General features: G+C 36.9%; 1 pseudogene; it reads right to left on the bottom strand.

Moving 5' to 3' along the window:
* LOC131572396 (dynein axonemal heavy chain 11-like) overlaps positions 1-13,905 on the bottom strand; it is a 107,680-nt pseudogene extending 93,775 nt beyond the window's left edge.
* Positions 13,906-14,271: the final 366 nt, after the last annotated feature.

Raw genomic sequence — 14,271 nt, 5'->3', positions numbered from 1 at the left:
GGCCTAAATGTTTTCCTATACCACCATTACTTTTCAAACACACATAACAATCCATCTTCTCTAAATTCAACTCAAAGACCAAGCATGTTAACAGTTTCATGTTTCAGTATCTGATAAAAACATACCTGCACAACTTTCTTGTGCTATCAGACACACACCCATACCCACAGGTAACATACAAACGAACCTGGGAGATTTTGGGAAGATGCCCTGCAACTCCTCCTGGGGGTGCTACCAACAAAATTACAAACTTAAGACCTAGTACACGTATTTTTAACCTTGCCTATGAAAGGCAGCATCTTGAGGGAAACAGAACTTTGCAAGACTGATTCCCCATACAGACCTGTACAGTGACTTTTCTGGACTCTTGCCTCTAGATTTGTAGAGCTTTCTAATGTACAATTCTGAGTTCTGAATTGGATTTTATGGATTTCTGAATTTTTACTCAGTTACTTAAACTAACCAAGCAAGTTCTGGGTATTAAGAAAGCTCTAAAGGAAACTACAAAGTTTGTTTTGCTTTGGGATTATCTTGAAATTGGTTGACTTGGGAACAGAGATATTTTTACTCTGGGCATCCTAAAACATAGCCACTATTATTTCAAAAACAAAAGGAATAGTAAAATCTTCAGTATTTAACTTTTTAAAATCCAAACTATAACACTCCTAGGATCAAATTAAAAATATAACATTCAAATATAGTCTAAATTTATAAGTAATTTGTAAGTAATTTTAAGAAAAACCTTACATTAATATAAACATGAATATCCCACACTTTCTTGAGCAATTGCACTTTTCAACATTGTATCATGTGCTTGTAGCCTGGAATAAATACTTCAAATAGTTTTGTAGATAGATTCCCACATTAGAAACATTTCTTTTTCCAGCATCTCAAGCTCTTGATTTGCTGGAAGAGGGAAGGGGCACTCAAAGCACAGTTGTAGGGTATATTGAGCTTACTTAACCTGCCAGTGAAATCTATGGATGCTGCATATATGATTCAAGGTAAGAAAAGCTGAGAGAATTGTGGCAAAGAGGCTAGCCTCTTTTTTTTTTTTTTTTTATCTGTACAGAGGCATTTGCATTGCCTCTGAAAGCACCCAAAAGCCTACAAATGACTCTGCATTGAAACCACAAAAGAAAAGCTACATATAAAGAAGTTAATTCATGTTCTTGCACTCTTCAACTTATTAAAGCACTTCTTCCTAAAGTTGTATAAATGTTAACAAAGTCCCCTCATGAGGTTTTAAAAAAGAGCCACTTAATAGTCTACTTTAGGCTATTCTACTCAAGAGCACATTATGCTGTGTAAAGGAAAATGAGAAAGTATTCAGAATTTTAAAATTTTAATTTTTTTTTTTTTGGTAAGCATATGCAACACTGGAAGAGAAACAAGAAACCTGAATTTGGTGGCACTAGAATTATAACAGCATTTTGAAAAAAAATCCCCAAACCCACAAATAAAACTCCCCAAAACACCAGTAAAACAAAAAACCCCAAAAACAAACAAAAAAGCCCAGCAAAACCTCAGAAGTTCCAACTCACAAATATTTTTAATGTGTACATTGAAATATCATTAACTTTTGTACTGAAATATTACAAGCAAATATGTTTTTCTGAGAATCCTCATCACCTTATTGAGATGAACATATGGATTTTCTACACCAAATGGAAAAGGAGTTTCCATTTTAAATCTTTCTCTGAATCCCATCTGCTTACCCATGAAGAACAGGTAGTGACATTTGTCACTGATTATGCTCATTCTTATTAAGAAAAACAGAGACAAAAAGGGCTGATCCCAGAATTCAGTATATGTCAAGTAAAGTGCATTTTCTTCTGATTAACTGCAATGTCAGATACCTGAAGAGGAATTACTTTGTGCTATACTGACAGAGCTCTATTCCTCATGGCATCCTGTTCTTTGGGCAATTCCTATTTAACAGAGTAACGTTTTCTTTAAACAACAAAAAAAAAATCACACATGGTAGAAATACACCAGTAAAATGTGTATGTTAACAGTGAAAATATCCCTGCATCTACTCATAAATAAGAAATTAGAGTGGATGAATTATTTCACCAAAACTATACTCTATATTATAGCTTTTACCAGAATTTTTTAGAATTCATTTCATGGATCACTGGTAATTATAAACTACTTGAACTTAATACACTCAGTTATTTTAGGTATAATCACATAAAACTTCATTTTAATTATGTTGGGAATCTTCCACACAGTAAAACAGCGAGTTCTACTCCTGCTGCTGTACCCACTTTCAAATATGTAAAGATGACCTGGAAGTAGCTTTCTCATTCCACAAATCTCCCCACAAAAAAAAATCAGTAAACCACATGAAAAAAAATTCCATCAGGATGAAAAATATACCTTGACATGTGGCTTTTGTCTGTAGCACAAGTACAAGAAAGGGAAGTTCAAATCGGAATCACTTCAGGGTAACGAGAAAATCACCTAAAGGTACACATCAAAAAATCCTACCAAAAATATTAGACCTGATGGGCACAGAAATAGAAATTTCACCATGGACTGGCAGTGCATATCCCAAAACAGACCAAATAAAGGTTTCTCATCTCTCATATGCAGATGCTGCTCTTAAAACAATGTTTTAATAAGTTCTTCTTTTAGTGTCAGTAAACACTATAGCTGTAGTGTTTTCCCATCTATTCCTCTCACCAGATTTTTTTTAATTCAGAAAAATTACACTTGCCACTCATAAAAATTATAACTGGGAGGGGTGTGGGGCAGAATATATAGAGAAAAAGGTGGCTGAGGATGTCTGTAAGACAGCACCACATAACAGCCACCAAATTCTACCTTTTGAAAACGTATTTGAACGGTCCCAAACTACTGCTGCCTGTGATATGAAAGGCAAGGAAGTTTAGATTGGATATTAGGGAAAAATTTCTTCACCAAAAGGGCTGTCAAGCAACACAACAGGCTGTCCAGGGAAGTGGTGGAGTCACCATCCCTGGAATATTTAAAAGCCACGTAGATGAGGCAGTTAGGGACATAGTTTAGTGGTGGGCCTGGAAGTGCTGGGTTCAAGGTTGTGTTTGATGATATTAGGGGTCTTTTCCAACATGAATGATTGCATGATTCTATAAAAATATGTGAGGCTTAGGATTTTAAGACTCTTTCATACCCTAGAAGATTACTGTCATTTTTTGACTGTGAAATCAAAGACAAACATCAGTTACATATTTAGTTACAGTTCTAAGTAGACACCTTAGGATCAAAATTCACCATCAGGAGTTGGTTTTGAGGATTATGCCTAATTTGGTTTGAATTAAACTGACAAATTTAATCCACATGAACATTCCACTTACTGTAGGTCTGATCTTCATACTGCTCAACAGATTTTAACTTCACATATTTCCAAGAAATAAAGGTATTTTCTGGACTTTCTAAGAAGGACTTTCTAAGTGGACTTTCTGCAAGGCAAAAACCCACACCCAACCAGTTTTTTTTCTTTTACTGATGAACAAATGCTGGTGGAAAGTTTTAGTGTCCCCCTCCTTGCATGTTATTAGCTATGTCAGTTTTCAATGTTGGACTTGGTACTACACAATAATTTAATTCATGTGTGTCTAAAGCTCTCACTGGAGCTTCCATCCTCTGTGCTCCCACCTGAAAGCATGTTTGCTTGGGATCAGGACAAGAGGAAGGGACAGAGCACCGTTTTCAAACAACTTGGATGTCTGGGTCCCCCATAAGTATCTTTGAAAATTTGTCCTCATACAAGAATAAAACTCTTTATGGACTCTGATGAAAAATAGGACCAAAATGTCTGTACTTGTTCCTTCAGTTCTTTAGAATATTTTAGCTTTCCCAAAGTAACCAGCATATTTTTGTTAATGATTTAATTATAACCTCCTCCTAATCCCCCTACTTATTAGAATATAAATTAAAGTATTATGAACCAGCAGGAAAATGCACTTTTATTTTTGCGTTGTTCAATACCTTTTTAATGTGTTCATCATGTTCGTTTGCAGTTATCTAGTTCTTCACTAAACAATTGCAATGAAATACTGCAATTTGGGCTAATTATCTTCTCAGACAGGGTTTTTTCAGAAAGCTTCCAAGATTGTTGAAAGTTTGAAATGAAAATAAAAAGAGAAAAAAAAATCAAGCATCAGAGAAGGCAGTAGAGTTCTCTTTCTGTAATAATCTGAACATGAAATCTCATCCAAAATATTTCTGAAGTGCAGAGACTGGCACTGAACCAAGCTGTACTATTGGTATGCGTCATGTGCTTACCAACAAACCACATATTTCTAAATATGATCTCAAATTGTCCCCAACAGGTGAATTCTAGAATGCTAAAGAATTACAGATTAGCTCAGATCCTAAAAAGTATGGAACTAGGCTTTCCAGATCTAGACATACATATACCCCGCACTCCTGATACTTTCTAAATCACAGAATGACAGAATATTCTGAGTTGGAAGGGACACAAAGATCGAGTCCACCTTCTAAGTGAAATTCTATCCTGTACTTTTCTCACTTGCTTGTTTTCTCCCCTTTTTTTCCCTCAGATATATTCTCTCTCATAAGTCACTAGGCTCTTCCTCCTGAGTCTCATAAAAATTCCAAGTCTTACTTGTAAGCTAATGTTTTCTAGAGAAGAAAAAAGCACCTACTCCTGTAAAAGCTTACCAAACAAGTGGCAAGCAGAAGTGATTTCTTTAAGTTGCCTTCCACTGTCATTGCCACGTGTAAAGTTAAGACAAGTTATCAGCCTCTTGAAAGAGTAGATGTAATAATGTATATATTGTCTGAAATCAGTGAGAAAACAAGTTTGGAAGGAAACAGGGTAAACATTAAATGCAAGACACTAATTTAATTGCTAACAATGCCAGAAGTGTCTACCTAAGGAAAATTCATTTATTCAAAATTAGTAGCTAAATATTCATTATTATTGCCTTATACCTACAACTAATTTGCAATACTCTGCCACAGTTTGAGTGTAATACAGTGTCATAGAAATGTACATCTAAAAGTGACTTCAAGAGTAATTAGACCACGTTCCTGCTCCAAGAAGAGGTTTGCCTCTATACCTATGCAATTTGCAAAAAGGTTTTTCTAGCTCTCCCTGGAAGATTTCTCAGTAATGAAGAGCCTGTCACCTCCTCTGGCAATCTGTTCTAGCAATTCATTATGCTTGGCATAAAGTGGTTTTCTCAGTCATCATACTTGAACCTTATACACTTTAAACTAAGTTCAGTATGTTCTGGGTGTAGAGAATAGACTACTTCCCTCCTAAATGTAGAAATCTCTATTGTATTTGAAGATTTATGCCTGTTATCTCTTCTCTTCTTCAGCCTCAATGAATATCAACAGATCCTTTTTCCTGAAGTGTAATGTCTGAGCACAATACTCCACTAGAGGCTTCATCAAGGCTGATTGAAGTGTGAGATTTCACATCCTTGTGCCTTTCAGGACAACCACTCATTTGAACACTTACATACCGCTTTAAACATAAAGAGATAACATGATAACATGTTACCTCTTAATAATATGACTTCACTTATGTTCAACATATGACAATACCTAAATCATATTAAAGAACTCTTTCTAATCAGTTCCTTCCTATCTTATTATTCCTGTGTAAGAATAATACATGCTCCTATGTGCTACACTGGATGGAGAGCCTGGACACACCTGCCATCCATGGATTCTCTGAACCTCATGCAGAAAAATGCAAAATACTCTATGCTGTTTCTTGAATTGCATTTTAGATCTGGCTTTAGCTACAGGTTAACTTCTGGAAGGAACCTGCAGTCAGAACATCACTAAAGCAAGAATAGAATCAGAGAACATGGTTTGATTCCCAGCTGCAATATATAAGTCAGTATTTCAAGGCATTTGAGTCACAAATAGCTTAGCTAAAGCTGTAATTTAAGCAATGAACAAAACTATCTTCCTAATTATAAATAAACAGTTTCATGTATATGGCTACTGGCTTTGAACACAGATTCTAAACTAGAACAGTCATGAAGTCCTACAGAAAACTGAGGCAACATATCTGTCAAGATCCAATGTTTTGGCTTTAAAATCAGTATAATCATCTTCAATCTCCTGTAATGTTAAAAAAAGGAGAAAAAAGTATAAAAATGATTGTTTTTCCAATGGCAGAAAAATCTGACAGATGCCATATGGTAGTGTTAAACACACAGCTCACCTCTGCCACTGATCACACTTCTGAGATTTTTCAGCGCTGTTTTAAACAACAAGCAATGATTGATACTGCTAACAGTGATAGTTGTTTTGGGGGTTTTTTAAACAAAAACAGAGTTAGCTGCTAAAGCATTTTCCGAGAAATACAGATTGAGTTTGAATTACAGTTTAGGATATAATGCAAGTGTACCACTGCAAAATCAATACATGTGTATACTAGGGACACCTTTGTTTAAGAAGCATAGTGAGAGGGATAGGCATCTACATTGCCCCTTGCTTTGATACTGTTTCATCCTTTTAACCCTCCTGTTAAATAAATATCTTCTCAACAGGTTTTTACAAAACCAAATTATGCCTATGTAGTGTCATTAAGAAGGTTATTATGCACATCAGACTTCAGCTACTCAAATACTTGAAGTCAACTCACTAAGTAAACAGTATCTTTTGACTCTGAATCATTGTTACATTTAATTAGGGAATCTTAATCCATGGCTACCATGTATCAGGCAACAGAACAAGTCATTTTCTATAGCACAGATGTACTCTATTAATACTCAAGGTAATTAACCATGTTCACAGATAAGGACTTTTGGAAAAATAATAGCAGGGCAGAAAATAGAGGTGCATACTAATGCAAGCTCATGTTGGCTCCAAAGCTCCAACATCTCCTTTTTTCCATTAGCAACATAAACAACAACATGCAACATGTACATGTAAATCTACACTTGTTACTTTACTAAATATGTTAAACATTAATCACTTCTGAGAATTTTTTTCTTTGCAGCTTGTCTGTATCTCTTTTCAGTTGCAAGCCACTTGAAAAATAAATAAACAAACAAATAGAAGTATCAGTAGCGATGGTGGACATTTAAATAAAAACCCAGCATTTCTGAATAGGCTTATCAAATTAACTTGTGTATTTAAAAATCTTCTTCCTTTCTAACTCCATCCATCCCTTAACTAACATCAATTTGTTTGTTTGAGGTTTTTTTAAATACACAGCAAAAGCCTACTCATATACACAAAACCCATGACAGGATGAACTACTGCACTTGTCCGAGACAAATAAAGGAATTTAGGTATCGTTCTGTGGCTAAATTAGAAAATATTTTCTTTTAGAGGTGCACGTATTTAACTCACCAAGAATCCATTTAAGCCAGTAAGTCTGAGAAGACCACATTTGTGCCCTGAAACCTAAGCATCCTCTGATCCTCTTTGGGATCAGACCCCCCCAGTCACACCACAAAACAGATCATTGCTCTGTTCAGGTTTTCAGGCAATTCCACTCACATTTCAGCCAAACACATTCCTGCCTTTCTAGAAGCATGTAAGGCTTGTTCCTGGAAATATGTGGACCCTATTCATATATCATGCACTTAACAGCACAAACCTTCAAGCTTCTAACAAATAAATTAACTGTAAGATGACAGCTATTGTCTGATAAAGATCTGGATTAGGACTGTAAAACCCAAAGGCAAATAGTTTCTGAAGAACCTGCAACATAAATATTTTAGTGGTGACAGTAAAACCAGTGCAGTAATTGGTGCTTGGCATCTCACCTGTACCTCTTCTGTCAACACTAAATCTGCATGCATGAGGAAGAATGGCTCAAACTTGAAAACTAATATTCATTGACTGTTCTTTACCTGGCAATAAGCTGGAAAGTCAGCAAATTTACAATGCAGAATGCTCATTCAGAACTGTGCTAAAGGGCTGCTTTTGTCCTGAGTCACTAAGGAAGCACTCATCACCTCAAAAACTGCCCTCTTACCGTCTACATCTGGCCAAATTGTTGTACCCTACAGAGCAGCTTAAAATTGACTTTCAAGCATGTCACCAAATTTGTGTTTATATACTGAGCATACAGGGAATCCTCCAGAGGTAAAGGCAAGACTGGGTGAGCTGCACACAGACCTCAGGAGGGGTGTCTTGAATCCATATCTGCCACAGACAAGGCTGGTTCAGAGAAGAGAGAAAAAAGGCAGCAGTAGGTCACTGCTGCCATTCACTTCTCCTTTCTGAGGCAGCTTTGTGCAGGGATCAGCAGGAATTTACTGTGAACCATAAGGGATTTTAACAGGAGCAATTAAATTCAGAAGTACAGTAGAGAGAGTCCTGACCCCAAGACATGGAAAGCTCTGCCACAGATTAGAAAAAAGTACCAGGATTTTAGTCCAAAGGCATTATCAACTTTACAAGGCTTCTGCATGAACTAAGCATGTGCCATTCATTTAGTTTAGATCTCGTTTATAACCATTCCTCTGGGTTTTTAATAACCTAGATTAAGATACATACTTGCAAAAAAGATCAGTGTATGCACACAGAGAATATACTTCTTACCCAATCTAATGGAACAGTAAATCTCTATATTCTGCTAATCCTTTCCTTATAAGTATCATTATTATATGTTTTATCAAATTATTTTTGTTATTTATCATTTTAACAACTTTAATATTTGTGTCTGCTCCCAAATTTTGCCTGTTTAAGTAACAGTAAGTAACACCTTACCAAAAAAAAGCATTCCTCACACATGCAGCAATCTCTCTCCTTAGCACACTGCCAAAATTGCCGCAGAGCAGATCCAAGCTCCTGGAGACCAGCAGAGCTCACAGCCCACCTTCTAATGGTCTGCATCTGGGCAAACCCAGCAGTCTTGTGGGTACACAGGTGCCAGGAGCACAGGGAAATGGCAGGGACACAGCCAGGAGAATTCCTTTCTGGATCAGGATAGTGGAGAAGAGAGTCATCCCAGGGCACCCATTACATCTGCACCTGGAGCTGGACACACCTGGGCTTCACCAGCCCCCTCTTCAAGGGGAATTTAATCAATATCTCCCTGCTCTGCAAAGCTGCAGGGTAAAAATGAAGGAGACAGAATTTGGCTGCCCTTCTGCCAGCTAAGTGCTCTAGCCAGCAGGCAGTAAAGCCAACTACATAATATGATAGAGTACTTCTTTGCTTGAATTTGTGTTAAAAGGAGATCAAATCCTTCCAAAAACCTAATTTTACAAGTTCATAGATATTTATACAATGAACTAACACCAAAATCTTGAAAATTACAAGAAAAGGTGTCTTAAAAAGTACAGTAATAAATATTCTGTTTTAAAGATATACCATGACTGCTGGTGAGCATAGTGTTATTTAAGCTTTTATTGCAAGACACTTCTATAAACCAATATTTTAAAAACATTCTCTATCTTTTAAGTAGAATCAACTGATTTTGTATCTGCACCAGAACTGCATGTTAATTGCATCTTAACACTCAGGAAAAAAAGCTTACAGAACTGACAGTTCTAAATATTATATGTGAAAAAAGTGACCTTTTATCTTTTTTTTTCTTTCTAGATTTTGGGCAATGTTGCTGGGATATTTTGTTTTACTTTATCCAAATTTATTTTATTCACTAAAATTTAGTTTATCCACTCAAAACCTTTGGCAAAAGCCATCTGAATGTGTCTCCACATGTGACACCTGATCAGGAAACACAAATCTAAACTTAAGAAAATTAATTTCTGTCTTAGAGAACAAATGGTAGACACTGTACCTAGCTGCGTTGGAAGCCTGTCTCATGCCTCTCTAGTTCAATTCAGCACTATAACATTCCCGGAGTCAAAACTCCAAGTTTACAGATACTTTGAATAAATAAGGAAATAATGGTACAATGGTACGATGTTAACATATTGCTGTAACCTAAAGGATTGTATATTATCTTTCTGAAGAGCTTTAGAGAAACTATTCAGTAATTCTGCTCACTTTAACTATGCCCCTTGAGTCCACCAAAAAACAGTTTTTTCAGTTTTTGAAATTGCAACATAATGATGGAAATTTCCTCAATCAAATTAATTAAAATTAATTAACCCCTACAGAAAAGTCAGTAACAAACATATGCTTGCGATAGTCTTTGCAATTTGATCTTTTCCCTTCTGGTTTAGCAGAATGAGCAGTTAAGCCTGTGCTGTCTTAAGTAATTTCTATGAATGAAAAGGTGAAGGAGCAACAGATATTTCCAGCAAGGCTTCATCCTGGTTGATTCACTTCCAGAATTAAAACACAAGTGGAAATTAATTGCCCCATGGAGCATACACATTTAACTCCATTTCAGCTTCAGCAGATTGAGTTAAAAAAGACCTAGATGAAAAAGAGCAAGCACTCCTGAACACGTACTTTCATGCATAAACACATGGTTTATTATAGTAACAGAAAATGCTGCTATGAAAATTAAACTTAAATCTTTCCCAGAGGAATAAAATTGAACACACTTTAGCCTCTTTAGTAACAGTGCCAAATTAATTTCTATGGTCTCTGATTTCACTCGAATGAAGTAATTGTTTTATGCCCCAAAGGGATGAAAATAATTTTTCCCTTGTATGTTTAGAAATCAGAATAGCTATTCTCCCTAGGAGCAAACCAGTCATGAGTTCCCCAAGCAGACCCCTGGTCACTGCAGACCCCTTGTCTCACCACTGTCATCTACAGGCTTCCCTCAGCCCTGGCACGGGGCAGGGCTCTCTGTGGCCCCCCTGACTGTGCAGAACCAGCAAGAGCTCCTTCACGTGCAATGGCTGTGCACGACGTCTCTGACGGGCACGAGCTGCCACCTTTGTGAAACTGCTGGCACAGGATGCTCTTCCCAAGTATCCACAGCTCCCCCACCCACCAAAAGAACCTCAGCCTGTTCTCATGACAGTCAGCCAAGATCCAACACATTCACCCCAAATCCCTTTCACAGATTGTGCTGGTGGGCACTGTCAGACGCTGTAAGATTGGGTTTCTTGCTCTCAGATAGTAATTTAAGGGGTGGCATGGAGCAGCACACTGTCTCAATAATTGCAGAGGTAAAGTACATAATTTTCCAGCTTAGGTCCCAAAAGTTGGCCTCACATTTCCTAGAAGGGCATGGGTCCAGAGGAGGGCCACAAAGATGCTTAGAGGGGTGGAGCACCTCTCCTCTGAGAAGAGGCGGTGAGAATTGGGATTGTTCAGGCTGGAGAAGAGAAGACTCTGAGGACACATTATCAGAGCCTTTCAGCACTTAATGGGGACTTACAAGAAAGATGTGGACAAACTTTTAAGCAGGGCTTGTTGCTACAGGACAAGGGATAATAGTTTTACACTAAAAGAGAGTAGACTTAGACTATGTATTAGGAAGAAGTTTTTTTTAGTATAAGGGTGGTGAGACACTGAAGAGATTGCCCAAACAAGTTGGGGATGCCCCATCCCTGGAAATGCTCAAGACCAGGTTGCATGGGGGTCTGAGCACCCTGATCTAGTTGAAGATATCCCTGCTAATCACAGGAGAATTGGACTATGTAACCTTCAAAATTCCATTCAAATTCAAACTATTCTATGATTCTGTAATTCCAATCAGCTGCCAGTCCTGTCTCCTATTACAACTGCTTCCAGTTTCAGTAAAGAACAATAAAAAAGCCCCAGGAGAAGGAACCAAAAACTATGGCTGCTCCCATCCTACACAGCTGGCTAAATATAATAGACAAATATTCTGCCTTTCTTTCCTGATCTCAGATTTTTCATTTTCCCTTGCTTAAAGGCAGAGATTTAAAAAGAGAAATGGAGTTCTGTCTCATCCAAGGACTAGCCTAAAAAACTACAATTTTTATAGCTATAAATAGATGAGTCCTTAGTCCTTAGAGACAGGTGCCATGCTCAGGAGAAAACTCAAGCCATGGGCTGCATGTGGAGACCAGAACTTTACTAAGACAGCTTCCAAAACCCTAAGAAGTGGTGGATTTAGGAATCACCCTTGCAATTCCTCATAATGCTATTGCTAGTCTGCTCCTTGCACAGCATGTGACGTTCTCATCCTGTTAAACACTCTTAACTCTCCTCAGTGCACTGTGATTTTGTGTTCTGGATATTAGAAACCTGACCCTTGCTCTTTGCATGGCTCAGAATAGCCCATATTTCTCAGATACTGTATTCATCCAACAGCAGAGATAATAAGCCATACCTCAATCCTCAGTGAGCTTTTAGGGAACATATCAAATCTTGAAAACAACATCTCAGATGTGAAATCCCATGGTTTAAATTCCTTGGCACAGGCGAAGTAACTCTCCAACAAGTTTCTGTGATTAAAGAATAAATCCTTAAAGCTTTTTTAGGTAGTTTTAGCTGTTTTCACATACTCTAATGCTTCTTCGGTTTCTTCTTTGAAAGGATTTTTGGTGAAAGATACAATCTAGACTAGAATGTAAATAAATGAACCACAGAAAAAAATTTAAAAGTTACTTTTCAAAATGTAGTCATGGCATCAGTCATAAAATTACTTTTCAATTTATATATAAACAAAAATCCCAACATGTATTATATTTTAATTTTTTTAACTCTAATGATTCAAGTTTTATAATTATCTCGTAATGCAATGCTCACTTTTGAGGTGCTCCCAGAGCGCCCGCAACCTGCCCAGCTAGACTGACTCTTAGGTATCACCTTCTGTATGTACAGTGAACATTCAGAAAATAGCACAGTAAAGAGAGTTCCTTCCTCTCAGTAAAAGTGATATTGGAAATTTATTCACATGTTTGACATAACACCGCCATAGCTTTTGGGTACTAATTCTCCTGTGGCACATATTGTGCCAACAAATACAGAAATGCCAATATGAGTTCTCTAGATTTTATCATTTAGTAAACTTGCAGAAGAGGGCTTCCCCAACCCCAGAATCAAACGTAGCACACATGCATATATAGTGTGTAATTCTCCTGCTTCCTGACCAACAAAATTCTCTAGAACAGTGAACCCTACACAATGTCTTTGCTTGCCAGCATTTACAAGTGCTCAGGCCCCCAGCAGTCCACTTGGTTTCAGTGGAAGCATGGGGAAAGCTTATTGACCACAAAAAATGCCTCAAGGCAGGTCATTCACAGCTTGTTTGCAAAGCCCATATTTTCTTGGCTTGTGCAGCTCTTACCAGCATTTTGAAATTCACAAACAGAAATACCTATTAAGAGATGTGATAAGAAAAGAAGCAGCAAACTTATACCAACAAAGCAGAGTAAGGAGCAACAACCTATCCTGGAAAGGTTATATGGCTTCTAGAGAATTTGTTTCTATACAAGAAGCATATTTTGTATTTAACTGCACAGTGCCTGTATGTCTGATGCCTACCTGATAATTATTTATTCATCTTATCTTCAATTTAATAATCTAAAACTGTTTGAAAGTATCTGTAATGTAATTTTAGTGTTTATTAAGCAGCTAAAAGACAGACTAGGTCCATGTCTTTTTAAATAGTATCCTGTGTATCAAGTAACATTTATTTATTAGGTACTTTGGTGGTTTACAACCCTTACTTGAAGCTACCTGAGCAACAAGTAGGTTGTGACTTACTACACACATAAACACAAAGTATACATCTCACTCACTCAACCCTTACCATCTTCTATTTCCTGGAGAACATCCTGAAAAGCTGGGTAACAGCTGCTTTCTTTGGCTTTTAAGATATTAAGAATTGTTTTTTTTAAATCCAGACAACACTGAAACTATAATTTTACAAATGAGAAAGAAAACAATTGAAGGTCATGGTTGCCTGTCAAAAATATACAGTTTACAAGTACACTCAGAGAATTGATGAATAAATATGTCCCAAGCCTACTACCAAATAAAGACTGATAAATGCTGGCTGAAATCCTTAGAAAGGTTTAAAAACTGGGGAATGAACTGGATTCTTCACAATTCTCACTCACCTGGCATCATGGCATCAAAACACTGTGAATAACAAGCATGGAAAAAGAAGAGGATTAAACACAGCTCCCAACAATTTGGAAAGTAAGTAACCTTGCCTATTATTTTAAATTAAAAAGAGCTATTTTGCTTGTAGCAAGCTATGATTGTTATCATTAATCAACATTGTCTGATTCATGGCCAGATTTGGCAATAATTTCCTGAATATAAACTTCATTCTCCAACTCATTTTTTCCAGAGTGTGAGAAATATCATGGGAAGAAATTTAGAAGAGATGGACAACAACAGAATCCCTTACAGCTGTTTAACCCCTTAACACTAACTTCCTCTTACATTTAACTCAGTCTTTCTTTTGTAATTTATGCAAGCCCTGCTTAC

Source organism: Ammospiza caudacuta, chromosome 1, assembly GCF_027887145.1.
Source record: "Ammospiza caudacuta isolate bAmmCau1 chromosome 1, bAmmCau1.pri, whole genome shotgun sequence".
In the NCBI taxonomy this organism is placed as follows: domain Eukaryota; kingdom Metazoa; phylum Chordata; class Aves; order Passeriformes; family Passerellidae; genus Ammospiza; species Ammospiza caudacuta.
The sequence above is the reverse complement of the archived record's forward strand: the minus strand, read 5'-3'. Positions and strand labels throughout refer to the sequence as shown.